Source organism: Labeo rohita, chromosome 16 (assembly GCF_022985175.1).
Source record: "Labeo rohita strain BAU-BD-2019 chromosome 16, IGBB_LRoh.1.0, whole genome shotgun sequence".
NCBI lineage: Eukaryota > Metazoa > Chordata > Actinopteri > Cypriniformes > Cyprinidae > Labeo > Labeo rohita.
The window spans coordinates 10,888,934-10,908,983 of record NC_066884.1 but is presented as its reverse complement, the minus strand read 5'-3'; the positions used below and the strand labels follow the sequence as shown (position 1 = coordinate 10,908,983).

At 36.7% G+C, this 20,050-nt stretch overlaps 1 protein-coding gene across 7 annotated transcripts in view; it reads left to right on the top strand.

Annotated features, from left to right (window-relative positions):
• The first annotated feature begins 16,310 nt into the window (after positions 1-16,310).
• Positions 16,311-20,050, top strand: part of tsnare1 (T-SNARE Domain Containing 1) — a 250,043-nt gene continuing 246,303 nt past the window's right edge. For all 7 annotated transcript variants that reach the window (XR_007829269.1, XM_051130353.1, XM_051130351.1 and 4 more), the window contains exon 1: positions 16,311-16,409. The gene's annotated coding sequence lies outside the window, so the exon portion shown is untranslated. The remainder of the gene's footprint in view (positions 16,410-20,050) is intronic.

The following is a 20,050-nucleotide window of genomic DNA, read 5'->3' as shown; positions in this document are numbered from 1 at the left end:
AAGCAGTGCATCCGAAATGTACTGAGGTACTACATTTGAATTTGAACTTACTTTGTGACTAATGAAAAAGTATGTTCTATTTAGTATGAACATAGGTACTAGGCCTATAAACAAAATTCAAAATGTACTACATTCGTCATGGTGTCATTGTCACGTGACCTACCAGTGCCAGTTATGTCACTTCACTGCTATTCACAAATCCTCTCCTGTGGCCTCATGGGATGGTTAAGTGTCCTTTGAATACACACTTCAGAATCTCATCAGAATAAGAATTTCTTTCCTACAGTTTTTCAAATACTATGATTTTGGACATGCTATGCTTTTGGTATACTGTTAAGCACATAATATATATAGGGAAGTATTTGTTCGCAAAGTATTTGCAAAGTTCTTCTAGATGGCTTTAAAATAGCAGGCAAGTATTTTGGAGCAAGTTGGAACTACACTTACAGTAGCAAGATAGTGGGTCTCCAGGAGCAGGGTTGAAAACCTATGTTCTACTGCCATTTTTTTCAAAATGCCAATTTTGGAATGTTTATTTTTAATAGTGTTTAATTATATAGGTCCCATAAACAACAAGAGTGTCATCATGTTCAGTGTCTTTGCACTATAATCGAATAACCGTGAGATTGAGTGTGACTGTTTCACTAAGTGAAAGTGTCATTGCCTGGATTTTCTCAGCACCAAACGCTCCACACCCCGACAGGTCTATCCCCACTCCTGCTAGGTGAGAAGGAGATGACAGAGAAGCAGAAATTGAAGTTTCTCCGCAGGTGGGAGCCCACGCAGCCACGCTTTGACACTTGTCTGGAGGCTAAATATAACCGCTTGTTAGCTGAGCATAGATATATCGATCCTTTGGGCTCCTGGCACCTGTCAGAGTGCTTTCTTTCTTCACGTGGTTGACGTGTCACCCTTTGCCCAGTCACTCTTACTCACTGTGTTCAGTGTATGGTCCTTCCCCAGCCCCTGCTGAGGCACTGATATAGATGTTGTCAGCTCTGTCATATGATCATATGCTGAACGATTCAAGAATACAGAGCCTGATATGTGTGACAAGACATCAGCATTTCTGGATATGATAGATGTCTGTAAAAGGATGTCTTCACAGTATGAAGAGTGATACACAGGTCAGCATGTCTGTATGCTAGTAGTTTCATGCTCAGTTCCTTAAAATCTGCTAAGCTAGAAACTACTTATCAGTTAACATGAATAAAGCTATAGTCTTTGAATTATTTGTGTAGTAGAAAGCTTGAAAAAATACCACCAGCATAACTCTTTATGAAACTCTTTGAATGTCCAAATCCTGAACATTAAACATTTACTAGACTCCACATTTCCTAAAAATGCATAAAACACTTCATTTCTACATTCACTCTCCTAATAGAGGTCAATGTAAAGCATGCTGGGAAAAGGAAATGCTCTGCCCAGTTTCAGCAACAAAAGAACAGACCCAGCTCAAATGGATTAATTAAATTGAACGAATGTTCAAGAATTGTGTTGTATTAGTATGCTTAATTAGTTGAGTAAACTGCTAAATTTCATTTTTAAATAAACTTTAGATGAACTTTTATTTTACTGAAGCCATTTAGTGAACTTATTTTATTTTGAATATTTTATTTAATTTTGATAAATAATAATAATAATAAAAACTCACAAACATGATTACAGTTACATTAAATACAACTCAAAAAATGATTTAAAAAATGGTAAAACACTGCTACATATTTATTAATTTGTATTTATAATACTTCTATGTAAAAAACATACAGTTGCAATCAAAAGTATTCAACCCCCCTGACCTGCAACGGATTTTGCAAGAACTAATTTTTATTTCATTTTATATACATTTTCTTCACTGTGTTGTTCATATTTTACATTAAATGTAACTATATCATACAACCACAAAGCACTAATTTATAGAATTTGTATCATGCATGAGAAAAAAATAATGTGCTGGCCCTGCCCCCAGACCTGAACATCATCTTAGATTTCATATAGTTGACTGTTGACAAATGTGATGCAGGGGAATGACTCAATAAATCCAGTTATGACCTAAAAAATTAAAGATACTGGTGCAAAAAAAGGCCCGTATGTGTTTTATCTCATATTTATATATATCACATATCACATGGCAGCAAGAGCAATACGACACGAGTGCTGATTTTTTCCCGATCTATTACGAGCTTAAATTTGATTTTATAGAACAGTTCAGTAAATAAGAAGTTGATATTGTGTCATAATTTAAACACAATATTGTGTTTTTACTCAATTTTGCAGAGAACATACCTTTGAAGCCACAGCAGGAATCAATGATTCAAAGGCACATTCATAAAGACAGCCATTTACTTAATTCCTGAATGAATCAAATACTGAGATGTTTCTCACATTATCTTTTTTATGTTCCATAGTTTACGTGAGATTTGATTGTGGCAGTTTTGGAAATCTGGAAACGTAGTGCATTACGGGGTGAAGAGATTTCCAATACGGCCCCGTGCTTCCTCTGAAGGTCCCTTTCAGCCTGTAGCTCGCCACACGAGATCAAAGCAGCAAATCAATACGCAAAACACAGGAATACCAGCAAGACGAATGGGCTTTGAATGGGGAAGTGAAGTGGGAAATGGATTTTTAAGTTGGCCTGGAAAGCATTTGCAAGTGGCATTTAAAACAGAGGGGGATTATAAGGGAGAGGTCGCTCGGGCAGTAAAGATCCAAAGTGCTGCATGTCCATTATGATCACATTCATTACACAAGCTTAAGCACCAACACATGCCCTGGCTTGTTGATTTCTAACTAAAGAGAGTAATTGTAGAACTGTGCTTAATGTCAAGTGTCAAGCTTTTATTGAAAGTAATAAATAAGCTTGATAATTGAACCTGCACTGATGGGACTACAAGGTTGTAACTAAATCACAACGCCAATTGCCTTATAACAAATTAGCCTCAACCTTGAGAGGATCTAGTGTGAGAAATGAGTCCCAGAAACTTCCAGAACAAACCTGAAGAAGCTTAAAGACATATAAGCTAATGAGACCGATGACTTCGCTCACAGTTTTTTAAAATGATTAAAATGACCTGGAATCCAGTGGCATATAGATTTGTTCTCCTCTCAGGGACAAACGTTGGGTTTCATTAGAGCGGGACCCTTCACTTCAATACTGATTCTACTGATAAAAGTTGTATTGATGCTTTCCCTCGCTCATTAGCCCTCTAGCATAGAATGCTAATACTGTGCTATCCTGTTTTTCCACTTGTTATTGGCAAGGGAGAAAATTAAGTTTATAGTTGTTTCTTTAACTATGAGCACTTTTGCGCTTGAGCGCTGTTGAAGAAAGTAAACTTTCCTAAAATACACTTTTCACACTCTCAGTAGTTTACTTATTTTGTCCACTGACAGTGGCTAACAGTGTAGGCTGTATAGATTTTCTCTGAAAGTAATAGCAACTCCCACAGTAGCATTGATGCTGAATCGTATATGATGCAGCATTGGAGTGCTAAAAAAAAAAAAAAAAAAAAGAATAGGAGAGAGTGGGGTAAGTTGAGCCAGTGGCTAAGTTGACCCACCCTCTGTATCTTGGCAACTGTACACTTGTGTGACCATGTATTTTGGAATCACACATCATTTCTGCTAGACTGTGAAAAGGAGAAACACATGGGAGGTGTGGAAGGCACCCGTTTACTTTAAAAACTGTTTTTGGCTTGTCAGTAAAATTTTAGCAAAACAGATGTAATGGCTGTTACATCAAAGCAAATTTATCTAGTTTTTACCAACATGGTTCATCTTACCCACTGACTTGGGTCAACTTACCCCTAACCTGGGGTAAACTGAGCCACACGATCACTTTTTATATAAGATGCCATAATTTTAGAACCCTTTGTCATAGATACATTTTGATAATTTAAAATGATAGGAAACATCCTTAAAGTACTTTAGATACTTTCATTGTACGTCTTCCTCTTTTTACCTTATCTTGAGGACCACATAAGTGAATACAAAAATGTCTCAACTTAAACCCCACTCTCCTCTAACTGACTTGTTCACACTTTTTGCATTTATAGTTTAAGCAAATCACAGCTTGATGTATGAACTGATGCACAATAAATTATGTTTACCTTGAATTTCTTCAGACTTCACGTCTCATATTTTATCTCAAGATGCTCTTTAGGAATTTTCTGCTGATGGTAAACAAAAACATTAACTACTGAAAAACTTTGTGGTTGTTGGGGAAATGATGCCACAACTATGGGACAGTTTGAAAAATCTATATACTGTAAATCATTTTCACAAAATAAAAATGGAAATGCTGTGTTTATTTCACTCTGTGTTTATGATAGTTAATATTTCATATGTGATGGATTTTTTTTGTCTAGGACAAGAATAAATCAATCAAATCTATCCAAAATTAGAAAAGTAGTAAATGATGCAGACATGAAAGAAAAGTTTTCAGCTTGAACAAAAACCAACCCTTCAGTTTAGTTTGGTTTTATTGATATTTTCACTTTCCAGGAGGATCAGCACACACCAGATTGCATTGCTAGCAACAGACGTGTACAGTATATATGCATCTGTGTTTTTTTCATATTTTAGCCAACCTTAAATGCCTTGCCAGGAATGTGATAGACGTGTCACGTGTGATGTGTGAAACGCATAGCACCATAATGATAAGGTGCGAACACAAGAGATTGAAGATGGACAGCGGGACATCCATCATGTCCAGGTGGACACGCGAGCATGCAGTCCTGAGCTATTATTTCAAACTTTAAATTCATCCAGAGGTAATTTAACTTTTCATTGTCGCTTGGAGCTCTCACGCTGAGCAAGGACTGAATGTAGTTGACGCCGAAAAGCTGAAAATTACAAACAGAATGTGCGAGTGCCAATACCCAGCCTGCGTTCCCAATGAATAAAGTCTTTTGGATTACACCAAGCTCCTGCTGTTCACATTTGCAATTCCAACTCAAATCTGTCTCCACTTTCTCCATGCCCTTGTTTTGATACGAACATGTTTGTAGCCAGATGAGCACGAGTGTGTACGTGGAACACTAAAATATATGCTGGAGGCGCTTAAGTGATATAAGCACCTCTAATTTTAAGACACAACCAGCGTGAAAGTGCTCAGAGTGCTGACGCGGATGCAAATGTTGTTATGGCATAAGTGGGAAAAGATGGCCTTCTTCGTAAAAAGCGCTTTAGTAACATTCCACAAATGTGCTGAGCGGCTTCTCATAGTTTCATCTGCGTATCTGCTGAAGAGGTTTGAGAAAATGTGCCCCGTAAGAGGTTTTCTATGCATCTATGTCTCGGTGAGAAATGATAATGCGATATGTGGCATGTGATTTTAGCAGTTTCAGTGTGGCATAAAAGCTCAGGCAAAGCGTATCGCTCTTTTATTATTAGTGCTCTCAAAGAGCGTGCGGGATTCATTAAGTTTTCATTTTCATTCACTTAGCGGAAGTTGGAGACTAAGAACTATATTATTAAATCTTAAGCATGACAAAGTCTGCCATTTAAAAGTGAAGTTAAATAGAAAAACAATCTGCGCACAACTCCTGCACCTCACGCGGAATCAGAAAATATTTTTACCGCCACCCCGAACTGCCTCGTGTCACCTCATTCATCTCTCCACAAAATTCCCTCTTGGCCCTCCGCTGGACCTAATCCATTATCTTTCACCCACAGAAACAATATCCCAGACTGCCGAACGGCAGACATGCTTCCCTCCGCAGGATGTGAGAGGAAGACGTGGACCTCTGCATTAACCTTTCAGCCGGCTCTTTAGAGAAACGCTTAAGTCCACAATTCATGTAAATCACCGTACCGATGTTGGCAGCTCACAGAATAGACTGGTGCCGATTCTATTTCAGCTCTTTTAATTAATGTCATCTAATTCCTTCCCCCACTTCTTAATTGTGTCAGCATTCTCTGAAGGAAATCACAATGTGTAATAGCAGCCGGTGGGAGCGTCTGACCTGGCTGCTTATTGAAACTTTAAACCCAGTAAGGAGACATTGTCCATAGGGTGCAGTTAAATTGAACGTTGCGCGTCGCCAGAGGTGACTGGATCATAAAAGCCCCTTTATAACTATCCTAACTATATTTAAGATGTTATGCCACTGGAACAAAAGCTCCCCGGGTCTCACGGCTAAAACTCATTAAGATTAGTCTTTATCATTGTTTTCATCTGCGCAGACGTTGCCTACAATGATTTCTGATTTCCTGAGTTTTTTCCAGATATTATTTCAGGGTGAAAAATACAGAGTAGAGACTAACGGTTACCTAGAATGGACATTTTGATCTGATTTCTCACTAAAACTATCCTGTGCCCCATGAGGCCTTGCGTCAAAAGTGGGAGCGTCTTCCGGTTCAGAGTAAACAAGCGGGACGTGACACTTATTCATTCAATAGTTCACAGTAGTGATGGGCAAATAAAGCCTCGTGAAGCACTGACATTTTCCTCTGACCGTTTCGGGAAAAGATTCAAAGCTTCGAGTGCGTCGAAAACAGTGTCGAAAAATCTTGTGGTTAGTAAAAAATAAAGCAGCCAAAAGCCTGTAAAAGAAACTCCGTTGTTCGAAACATTCATCACACATTCCACAGATCGACTCATGTAACATACGCAAATAAAAGTCTAACAGTGTATGTTTGTTGAATTTCTGTCTCCGATAAATTAATTTACCCATAAAAACTGTGGCATTGAATGCTAGTATGGATATATATATGATGTAATAGAAGAACAATGTACACATATGAACTACATTTTTCGTATTACTTGTATGACTGGGTATTTAAAAATATAAATGAATAATATCTGGGGGTTCAAACCGACACACAAAGCGAATCGCGCACGGTACTGGAGAGAAAAACGAGGCTTCGTTTGTCGCTGGTTTCGTGATTTCTACACTGACCAAAATTATAAACACAACACTTTTGTTTTTGCCCCCACTTTTCATGAGCTGAACTCAAAGATATCTAAGACTTTTTCTATGTACACAAAAGGCCTATTTCTCTCAAATATTGTAAGATCTCTCAAATAAGGGGGGTCAGAAAATCAGTCAATATCTGGTGTGACCACCATTTGCCCCACGCAGTGCAACACCGGAAGTTGTACCCACGTTCTTTTTTACAGTAGCGCCCCTCGGAAACAGGTGGATACAAGTGTGAAATGGGTTTAGAGTTGGTTAGTTCATAGTTGGTCGTAAGCTTATATTTTTATGGAATATGTGACCTTAGACCACAAAACCAGGGTCAGTTTTTTGAAATTAAGATTTAGAATAAGCTTTCCATTGATGTATGGTTTGATGGGATAGGACAGTATTTGGCTAAGATACAACTATTTGGAAATCTAGAATCTGTGCAAAAAAAAAATCAAAATATTGAGAAAATCGCCTTTAAAGTTGTCTAGATGAAGTTATTAGCAATGCATATTACTAATCAAAAATTAAGTTTTGATATATTCACGGTACGAAATTTACAAAATATCTTCATGGAACATGATCTTTATTAATATCCTAATGATTTTTGGCATAAAAGAAAAATTGATTATTTTGACCCATACAATGTACTGTTGGCTATTGCTACAAATATACCCGTGCAACTTATGACTGGTTTTGTGGTCCAGGGACACACAATGGATGTTGACCGTTCCCATGACATGTACGAAGGATATACTGTTCTCAGTTCAGTATACTGTTTGAGTAACTAGAGAATGAGGTGGCAAAACCCAGCATCCCAGGATCATATACTCTGAGATATTGGTTTATTTCTAGATAGAGTGACTGTCAGGCATGTCTGAAAGTGAGTTTTGATTAAGTATCTTGTAGATCTGTGCTGACTCAAGCCAAGAACTGTTTCAGATGGTTCAGTTCGATTTGGTGAAATGGTTCATCCAATTCGCTAAAAAGAACCGCTGCATTCACGAACTGCTATTTGCTTTTATTATAACTTAATAACTTGAAGACAATAAAGCCATTGGCAATAAAACAAATGATTTTTTTAATGTAACAGTATGAGTGTGTGTGCAGCCTGCTCTGTCATTTTGACAAAGAAAGGCAATTTGAGTTTTATGTAGAGAACAAAAAAGGAATGTTTCTACTTCTGATGATGTATTTGTTTTTATTCTAATTTGTTGCCAAGATATAATAACTAAAAGGGTTAGCTCACCCAAAAATGAAAATTCTGTCAGTAATTATTCACCCTCATGTCGTTTCAAACCGTAAGACCTTTCTTCATCTTCAGAACACAAATGAAGATATTTCTGATGAAATCCGAGAGCTTTCATAGACAGCAACGCAACTACCACGTGGTAAGGTAGTAAGGACATTGTTAAAATAGTCCATGTGGCATCAGTGGTTCTACCTTAATTTTATGAAGCAAAGAGAATACTTTTTGTGTGCAAATAAAAACAAAAATAACAACTTTATTCAACAATTTCTTCTCTTCCATTGCGTGTTCATGAGAGTACCATGATGCATGTGTAATTGCTGAATAAAGTTATTTTTGCTTTCTTTGCACACAAAAAGTATTCTCATAGCTTCACAAAATTAAGGTTGAACTCTGATATCACATTGACTGTTTTAACATCCTTACTACCTTTCTGGGCCTTGAACATGGTCATGCCATTGCTGTCTATTCAGTGTCAGAAAGCTCTTGGATTTCATCAAAAATATCTTTATATTTCAAATTTGTGTTTCGAAGATGAACGAAGGGCTTACAGATTTGGAATGACATAAGGATGAGTAAATAATGACAGAATTTAATGTTTGAGTGAACTATCCCTGTCATAAAAATTTTGGATCTTTCTTTGGCTCGTGTATATGGCAAGAGATTCAATCCTGCAGCCTTTACTTATGAACATCTACTATAAGCCGCAAAATGCATTTCATTATATTTTATTTCTTGCCTTGAATTATTCTGCCAAACAGCATAAATACAACTCTCCATTTTTTTTTTCTGATTTGGGCTTAAGTGTGTATGTGTGGGTTCAATATGCATGATATCCTGCCAGACTTCTTGGCAGATTTACAGGTCCAAACCCAGGTACCCGTTGTCAGGGGTGAATGATAATCTGTTCTGGTTTGTTCCGCTCATTTTTCAGAGCAAACTATACATCATTACATTTCATTGCCTGCACTTTATTATGTATTATTATCAGGGCCAGATAACAGTGCATGGGTAATAAAATGAATCCAGCTGTACAACCCACTCCCACCCTCCTCTCCTACCTGAGAGACCACATCTCTGTTACGAATTAAAACACAGTTTAGTGTGAGTTGGCTTGTCTGGGCTGGTAGAGAAGCACACTGTTATAGAGGTGATTGCTGGTGAGAAGTTGGCACTGTATTTGTGAAATGAAATATAATTTCTAAATTATCCTAGTGGCAGCTAGTGTCAGGGTCCATTAGCTTTTGAGGCTAAAGGTGTTGTTATGGTTTGGAAGGAAAATTTTAAACAATAGCATATGTGAGTGTGTTTACTGTATGTTTATACTTGAGCCTAAAGTATTTACTAAAGTACTTTGTTTTTTAATCATACGTGGGTATTAAGACTATGGCTTAATATATCATATATTGTGTCTCTTACTGAAATATGTAGTAGAAAAACCATGAAAGACTTACTGTTATTTAAAAAATCTATATTTTAGACTGTGGGTGGGCGCCATTATTTAGATGACGTGAAATGGTTGCATTTACTGATATGATGACCACAGCTACTGAAAGAGCTTACAGGTGGCAATCGATATAAGCATACAGGCTTAAACCAAATGCCGCACCATCTTAGTTTTCTTTTTTTTAGGAGTCTAAACGCCCCCAGATATTGAGTGAAATCCAAGCTGATGAACTACTTCAGTGGTTGTGACGTCATGACAAGCGTCGGCATGTTTACATCCTGCCAGGATGGCATCTAGTGTTTCTTGTCTCCGCCATTTGTAAGTTCTTTCAGTAGCTGTGGTCTACCAAAAGCCTCAAAGGCTAAAGTAAAGTGAACAACGACAAAGGTCTTTAGGGTGTTTATTCATCCACAGGCATCTTCCCATTTTTTTCTCTTCACTTAACAGTGAAGACTTACATCACTTCTCTTGTTGTCCTTCAACTGAAAATTGCATCAGTATTTAATTTTCAGAGTTGTGTTGGGGTAAAAATAGCAACAGTTTGCGCCAGAAGCATAACGACTGCAACCATTTCACGTCATTGAAATAATGGAGCCCCCATAGTCCAAAATATGTATAAAACAATATGGATTTTTTTAAATAACGTAAATCTTTCATGGGTTTTCTACTACATATTTCAGTGAGAGACATCAATTACATTATATTAAGTCATACAAGTCTTAATACTTGGGGTGCCCTTTAAAGGAACACTCCACTTTAAAAAAAAAAAAAAAAAAATAGGCTCATTTTCCAACTCCCCTAGAGTTAAACAGTTGAGTTTTACCATTTTCGAATCCATTCAGCCGATCTCTGGGTCTGCCGGTAGCACTTTTAGCATAGCTTAGCATATGAGTTGAGCTAACTTAAAATTTTAAGGCAGCAAGAACACTTACTTTTCCAAGTTAAAAACAACCTTTTTTTAGTTTTATTGATTGAGTGTACTCGTCAATGCAGGTGTCTGTAAGTTTTACTGTCTTTAGTATTTTTGTTGTTGTTGTTGTTCGCTTTCCAGGGTTGCCAGATCTCAGTATCAAAACCAGCCCAAATGATACTCAAACTAGCCCAACTGTGTTATGGGGAAAATTGGCTAAGAAAATTTGATCAAATTTACATTCTGCAGAGTCAGAGTCAAAGATAACCTCCTTTCAGAGGATTTTCAGCCTTAGTTAAAATCACGTTCTGGGTGGCGGGGCTTTTCGGTTTAACTCGTGGATTTGGGAAAACTGCAGACTTGGCAAACCTGTTGGTCTCCTCTGTTTCTTTTTCAACTTTGAAACAATGACCAGTGTTTTCACCTTGTGGACAAACTAATAAGTGCAAAAATAAATAAAGTACATGTGTGAGCTGTGTGTATATTTTACCTTGCTTTAAATCGGGCTGTTCACTTACAGTACTCATATGTGATGATGACAATGTGGATCAAACGCAGTGTACGCATAGCCTAGGGTATGTGTGAAAATCAAAGTTTACTTGATGTTTGGTGTACTCCATAGGAACCAGCCAGATTTGAGTACCGAAACGGGAACAATTGGTCTGATGTGCGATAATGGCAACTGATTCACAAGGTAATGTTGGGGGGTCAGAGGGTTTTGCGCCTACTTGTGAATGGCTCACCAACATGTGCTTATGACAGTTCTCATTTTTGCTTAAAAAATGATTTACACAGTTCTCCCATGACTCAGAACTGAGGTTTACAGGTTTGGAAAGGTGCTAAGGTACCTTAGCACAATGGTAAGAGAAAATTACAGATAAAAATGCTATTTTTAAGTGTGAAAATATTATTCACATTGAAGATATTCGCAAACACTCTAGTAGCGTGGTGGAAATTAAACCCAGCTTGTAAATGCTAGTTTGCACTTATTTGCTATGTGTCATAATGCAGCCTCCTCCATTACTGCCTTGTTAGTCTTTTGATGCCCAATGATTTTTGTCAAAGCACATTGACTCACTGCTGTTTTGCTCGTTTTGGTTATGGACAGGACTGTGTGAGTTATTCATAAATGAATGGTCAAGTAGGAGTCCAAGCCGCTATTGATTGTGGAAATTCAAATTATAGTTTGAGAGAGGTTTGCATGTCGTGGGGAATATAAAATTCACCTCGGCAAAAACAGGCATGGTTTCACATGCATACAGTAGTTAAATGTAAAAGCTTTTGCGAGGCTGCTGAAACGATCTTAAACCATACATATGACAAATGTAATCCTCCATAAATTTCTGTATATTCAGTCTATTTTATATTAAAGTAAAAAACCTTTATCAATTGCACTTCAGGTCTTCAGTTTTCCACTTGAGATTTTAACCAGACTGCACTGGAGTGCATAGACATGGATAAATTACTGTAAAAAATAAATCGAATAATAATAATCTAATAAAATATAACAAACATCATATAAAATCGAATAATAATAGATTTTATAATAGGTAATATATTAAATAACAAAATATTATATTTTATAACAAAAAAAACATGAAAAAAAGAGAAGTCTTACATGTGTTATATTGCAATTATTTATATTTAGTAGGTTTTAAATACTATTTGGAATGAAATTGTGGAATGTAATGAATGAATGAATGAATGAATGAATGAATGAATACTTATTTACAGGTACGCTGAATTAATTTCAAATGTGAACCACATTTTTATTCTTTCAGCTTTTATACGGTATATAAACAGTGCAATATCAAGATGCTAATTTTTTTTATATTGCAGATGAAATTCAGTCAATTTTACATCGTTTTGCACAGTCACTTTGACCCAGAAACACATTCTGAGTTTTATGTACTGAAGCAAAAAGCAAAGTTTCAGCCAACATCTAAACGATTTCGGCAAGGGCTTGGAGTAGAAATGCAATAATTATATAATTAGAAAGCTTTTTACCTTGCAGCAAAATGTGTTCCTGGGTCAAGATGACAAAATGATCAAGCAGGTATATTGCATGTACCTATAAATTTTAAAATATTGTTCACACTTCTGCTGTGGTTTATTTCACTCTATATTCGGCACCTTTGTGAACAGCTGTTTACAGTATATGTAAATACAATGACAATCAACTGAAAGGTTCGTGAGCAGTTGCTGTGTTTGTTTATTATGTCACTGCTTCTAGGTTTTTCTCGCACTGCTAAAAAACCTAAACTATAGGGATTGGGTCAAGAGGTGATTCTCTTATTTGAGCAGGAGGTGAGAATGAACAGGCGGGGATCTCTGAGCCCCCAGAGTGGTGACACTGAGGAGGCCTGACAGACTGCTCCTCTGTCAGCAGATGGGCGGCATCTATAATTCAGTCTGGAGACTGTTGCATGCTGCTTCATTTCATGTCCTATCACCACAGCTCTCTCACAGTCAGTGTTAGGAAACACAAGGGCCACATCTACCTCCTTAGCAGTGACCCCTGAATCTGTATCGCAAATGCCCACCTGTCACACATAAAAGCTAAATGAGAACCAATAGACAGGTTTATAGCAGTGGTATGTGGTGGGTTTCAGAAATAGAAATGATTTTTAATCCAAAGTAAATTTATTTATTTAAAAATAAATATAAATGAATACTTTACTGAACATTTATTTAAAAAAAAGCATTTTAATAATTATTATTAACAACACTCCAAAAAACGCTGGGTTATTTTTTTTTTTATTATTGAACGCACCATTTAACCCATGCTGTTGGCTTACAGTCGGAGCGCGGGCTTTTCATTCTCCTCAGGAGCAGTGTTGCCAAGTTCGCGGTTTCTCCCGCGAATTGGGCTACTTTAACACTGTTGCCTAGGGTTGAAGTGACCCAAAAAAATGTGATATTTAGTATCTGAAATGTAAATTTATCAAGGGAATCTCAACAAAGAAACGTGTATTTTACACCTCAAAATTTTTAACACTGGACCCCCCTCAGAACGCAACCGAGCTACTTTTGGGCTAGTTTTGAGTAGCAATTGGGTGGATTTTGTTGTGAATACCTGGCAACTCTGCTCAGGAACGCGTGAGTCCTCAGTGGACTTTTTAGGTGAAAGTTTTATCCCAACTGTAAAGTCTTTATTGTGCTGTAAATTATTTTATTTTACGCAATGTAACATACAGACGAAATGTCAGTCAGCTATATGTGTCAGCAACGGTCGTTTCGTGTGATGTTAAGGCCTTGCCTTACATAACATAAAACTGAAGTTTGCAGTTTCCCCGGGGAATAGCAGCCTATCGCCGGCTCAGATTCCAGCGACACACCGGCACGAGAATCGGCACTATTTCGTTAAAAAGGATATCAGAGAACCGTTTAATGCACTTAAATTAAAATATTACTTTTAAATATTCTATTTTTATTTCTAAAATGTTTGTTAAACGAGTTTAAATGTATGCAAAGTTGAAAACTATGCTTTATAATTAAATTTGTTTTATATTTTCATCCATGGGTGTTTTCACTTATTAATAAATGCTGGGTCAAAGATTTAACCTGGCTGGGCTGAAATAACCCAACCCTTGGTTTTTCCATATTTGACCTAAAATGTATTTATCAAAATAACCCAGTTTGGGTTGTTTTAACCCAACGTTTTTTAGAGTGTATTAAAATTAGAGTGTATTAAACTCTTATTATTTATACTATTTTTAAAGTGGTAGTTTACACAAAAATGAAAAGTTACCCCATGATTTACTCACCCTCAAGCCAGACTTTTTTCAGACGAATACAATCAGAGTTATATTAAACAATTTTCTAGCTTTTCTAAGCTTTATAATGGCAGTGAATGGCTGTTGAGAGTTTGAAGCAAAATAAATTGCATCCTTTGAGGGGTTAATAAAGGCCTTCTGAAGTAAATCGATGTGTTTGTGTAAGAAAAAATATCCATATTTAAAACTATATAAACCATAAATTTGAATTAGAATTACGAAACTAAAATTTGTAAAGAAAAATGTCAGAGGATTTTGATATAAACCAAGAGGAAACTGGTTTCACTTTGCTGTAAGCAAAATTTGGTTCCCATGAGACTAGCATATTCTCACTGGAGCTTACACTACGTGTACGTCCTGTCATCTGCTGGGAATGTCACATCTCGTGAACGCAAGTACAACAGTTAGCAGAAGCTAGAGATTACGGTTTATAAAGTTTTAAATATGAATAGTTTTCTTACACAAACACATCGATTTGCTTCAGAAGACCTTTATTAACTCCCTGGAGCCACGTGGAACACTTTTTATGATGGGTTGATGCACTTTATTTTGCTTCAAAATTTCAACAGCCATCCACCGCCATTATAAAGCTTGGAAGAGCCAGGACATTTTTCATAATATAACGCCAGAAATCATATACATCTAAGTTGCTTGAGGGTGAGTAAATCATGATGTAATTTAAACTTTTGAGTGAACTATTTCTTTAATATTAATAGTTTAAACATCTGTTCAAGAAATATTTTTAATAAAATCTATATATACATGCAACTTATAATACTACCACTACTTCTACTACTAATATACAGAATATGCATACCTCATTATGCATAAGCATAATAGAATTTAGGAATAACACAATTAAAGTGATTCTCTCTAGGACACAGTAGCATGAGGGATGGCTATTAATTTTAATAGTTAATGTCTTTTACGGTCATTTTTTTAATCCCCTGTAAACACCCCAGGTGTCATGACGGTCACCGGACCTTTTATTTAACAGAGCTGAGTGGTCATTAAAAACCAGCACTCTCACACATTTTCATGTCAATTTCACTTCCATTTGGATGTGACCGATTGTGATAATGTCTGAGTGAGTTATTTACTGTGCCATTAGTCTAACCATTTCCACCCGTTTCCACAGATTTAATTCATTCAGTTGCAAACATGGCTTTTGATTGACAGGTTATAGAGGTAATCACAGTGAAGTAGAGGAGTTGCTTTTTCCCTGGCTGTATTTCATGAATTAATGCCGGTCCCTTGCTGTTGATGATGAATTCTGAGTGTCGCATTTGGACGGCGGTCCTGGCAGTGGCCTAGATCCGGGCCTGAGGTTGACATGCATTGCATATGCAGACGGTGTAAGTGTGTGAAGGTCGAAGGGTGGCGGGAGTGACATCCTGTTTCGATTAATTCAGTTTCACTATGTACCGCCCCTCTCAGATGCTCTTTATTTAACAATTCCATCCACTTACTAGGAGAAGTGTGTGTGTGTAGCAGGAGGGAATGAGAAGACGGTGGACCGTCTGTCAGGTCTGTATCCTCCTTTAACCCAGAAGTATTTGCTGATCCACCCACCCACACATGAACACAGACATGGGCTAATGTAATATTAACGGCCACTCTCTCTGCCCAATTCAGAAAGGTCATTTTCTCAGTTCAGTCTTTTCGTCCACTTAATCCTCGTCTTTTATTTATTTCCAGTGAGCCCATGTTAAATATTCATTTTAATGATTTAGATTCTGATGCAAAGGAAAATGGAGAAAAAAAAAATTGATACAAGATTTCTATAATTTGAATCATAATTATTACTATTATTATTTACAATATTTATTTAGAATATTTTAAATAACTCCTGCTGTTCAAATGAATATATTTTTTTTTCAGAAAATGTCCACATTTTCTATATATTCATATACATTTTTAAATCTAGCTCACCATTAACACATTCAGTTGCTTCTCCAGCTCAAACTACACATCCCATAATCCCACTTTTTCATTCAGGTCACATGATTATAAGCAAGGAGCAGATGGTACAGAGTCATGTGATGTTGTTAGCCGGGGTTGAATCTGAGAGGTTCTCCTGCGTCTGATGTGAGTGCTAAGTGCTCTCTCAAGAAAAAGGGTAATGTATGAAAATTACCTTTGTTCATTTGTGCCACTGGTTAAATGGATTGTTCTTTTTGACTGAGAATATGTCAGGTGGAGGTCAGTGTTTAAGGATGGAGAGGAGGTGAGGGGAAGGGGGGATGGTAGGCCTGAAAGGATGCTCTCTCATCACCGTGGCATTCAGAAAGAGCACTGTACGTTGGGATAATTGCATGTGATGTAATACATACAAACATAATGTCCCATCTGTTATGTGGGCTGAGGACTGTGTTTATGAATTTCTGTGTTAATCCTGTGCTGTGTTATTTGGTTTATCATGGCTGCGTGACGGGCCTGGATTTTTTTTGGAGAGGTGTTGTGAGTGTCTTGTCTTCTTCTGTTGGCCAATCAAATTTGCTTGCATTGTAGGTTTACTGTTCAGCTGACCATTTGGTTAAGTGGATTGGCCATAATAAGCTATTGTTTTCCTTTTTGGATATCTTTTGTTTTGCAGTGTTGGTTGAGTGAACTGAGCCTTGTGCTTTCACAATGTCTGTTGTGAGCAAGCACATGATGCTAAACTATAGCTATACTGTGTCTTAAACACTTACTATTATTGTGTGCAATACAGAAACAAATTTGGAATGAAATTCCTACTCAGTTCCTGATTTTGAGGGGAATTTGAAATTAAGTAACCAACAGGTATTGCCATTTAAATCTGAATGTAAGGAAGTTCAGAGTTTCGAAACTTAACGTAAATTTAACGTTCTTTCATTTACAAATTTGAACTAGAAAAAAAAGTTTGTCTTTAAATGTTGGCTTCACAAAGCTTTAAAATCTTTGATGTTTAAATGTTTTTAGACTTTACTTACATGTGTTTTGAATTTAATTGTGTCTTTTCTTATCCACTCTTTTACTGCTCATGATATGATGTTCTCTCTGCTGAGGGCAGATAGGAAACTCATGTTTTCAGATGCATAAGAAGAAAGCTGTAATTATTGTAATGTGTGTTCTGCCTCTTTACCACCACATGTTTTTATTTCTAATTATGTAATAGTTTGTAATATCAGCCCTTGATTCTATCACATTATTTATTTATTGCACGCCAAAACAGTTTCATGGCAGTTTCCCATGCTTGCACATTGATGTCCATCTACCAAAATCAACCTTTGACCAAATTATTTAGGCTGATGGAACATAATATAATGCCATTGACTGGAAGTAAATTTAATGAGAGTCAGTAGCCGTTTTGGTAACACTTTATTTTACGGTTTCTAAACTAGTTGCTTATCATCATGCATATTACTAGAATATTAGCTATTTATTAGTACTAATTAAGCACATATTTATACTTTATTCTACATGACCTTATACTACATCCCTAATCCTACCCAATACCTAAACATAACAACTACCTTATCAATTATTAACAAGCAGCAAATTAGTAATTTATTAAGGGAAAAGTCGTAGTTAATAGTGAATAAGTGTTACCTATTCTAAAGTGTTACCTACATTTTTTTTTATGGATTTTTTTTTTAATTATAATTGTTAAAATTTGTTTGTCCATTATGAAGGACCTTCTCTGTAAAGATCCTTCATAATGGACAATTATAACTGTTGACTTGTTGCCTAAGGAACTTTTCCTAATGAATGAATAATTCTGCATCTACTTAATTGTGAAAAAAAGTTCACTGGTATTAGTATTTCTTTTGCATGGGCTAATGCTGAAAAGCTAAACAGTTTTCCACAACGTTAGTATTTCTACAACTGTATTACGGATAAAATAAAATGATTTAAATCAGCAGGCTAAAGATCAGAAACATCACAAGCTAGCTTTGATATAGAGGTCAGAAGTTATTTAAATGTATTTAAATTCAATTTGTACTAAACAGTTCACACATATGATTGTTATTTAAATACATTTCTATTATGACAGCTTTTGTAACATTTTAGCTTGGTAATGGATATGACAATGTTAATGTATTTGGTCTTGACAGAATAGATCTGCTACGCCGCTGCTGCTGTTGGTTGTTGCTGTTGTTGTAGATTATGGCTGCTGCAGAGTAAGTCCAGGAACTTGCTACTGCCAATATATATGCTGATACAGTGCTGTGAGCATTTAAAACATACTGATGCTGCACAAGTAGCATATATAATAACCCGCAGCAAATCTATACAGGTGGAGCTGGGGAAGGTGGAGGGTTTCAGAGGAACCCTGCAAAATTCTCTAGTGAATTCTAACCAGTCATTTAAATGTAAAGCTGCAAGCTTATTGTCTGTGTATGCAACATGAACCTAGGCTGTGCAAAAAATCTGATGTGATTATCATGTGCATCTCATCAGTAATGCCGGTTCTGTGATTAGTCGTAAATCTCCATCATGTGCTGTCAGAAGGAGCAGCATTTACTACACAGAGTTCACTCTGTGAAGTTCACTGACAAGCTACACAATATCGAATTCATAATCGGAGACGATACATATCCATATCCATAACCATATACATAGCTCTGTGTAGTAAATGCCACTCCATCTGAAAGCACATGATGGAGTCTTACGACTAATCACAGAACCAGCGTTATTGACGAGATGCACATGATAATCGCATCTGAGTTTTCACACAGCCCTTCATGAACCAATCGGCTTGTACTAATTAATGTAACGCTGTGAATATCATTGGTTTGTAGTTTAAAGTCACCATGAAATCAAAATTCAATTAATTTGGCTTTTAGTGTGAATATGTTAGTCTTAAGGTTATCTATAAGCTAGAGTGTTTCAAAACAATGACAACATTTGCATTTACAAGATATTTAGCATTTAAAACTTACAGTCTGAATCAACAATTTTGATGACATGACCCTGCACTTCAGCTTCTCATCAAACTTTCTGTTCAATCAAATGCTCTCTAGAATCCGATGCGTTCCGCCCCCACACTATAAATACACGCTGAAGTGGCTGAAATTGGTCATTTGTATACAGAATTAGTATTTTCTCTACTGTGAATGGCACGTAGTGCATTATATAGGGGATAGGGAATGTTTTAGTGTAAATATGTCATCCATTGGCCCATAAGAAGTCTGACTTTGCGCTGTGTCACGCAAACCGCCGCAGCTCACACACAGTCTTCTGCTTCTGTCTAGAGGCATGATAGCACAGAGCGGATCATACATGCAAGTCTGCGCAGACCACAAAATGTTTCTGACCCATTTGAATTCTATTCAGAATGGTATATTTTTTAGCAATATGGATGAAATTGTGGCTGTCGAAACCCACTTTACTGAGCTCAACGGTTCTGGCCCACGCTTTTTAAAAAAGGGGACAGGACTGCTTGATATGTCCCGCCCTGTTTTCCTGTTTCAGTTGAAATTATGTCAAAACATAAGCACTTCAGTGGACCTTTAAATGGCTGTAACAAGTAGCTATGCAGGTGTCAAAACAACTTCGTAATCTATATACCTATGTTGATTCATGACAGTCAATAAATCTCATATTCTGTTGCTGTGCATGTTTGTTTACTATTACACTAGATCAGAAATGATTCACGGTCCAGATGGAACCAATCCAGGATCTGGATTAGGTCTAGTTCCAAAAGCTTCATAAGCCAAGTAGATTGTAGATCCATTGCGCTCAATGGTCTCTACGATCAGCTTCTTACACAATGTGTAATTCTTCACATTTATG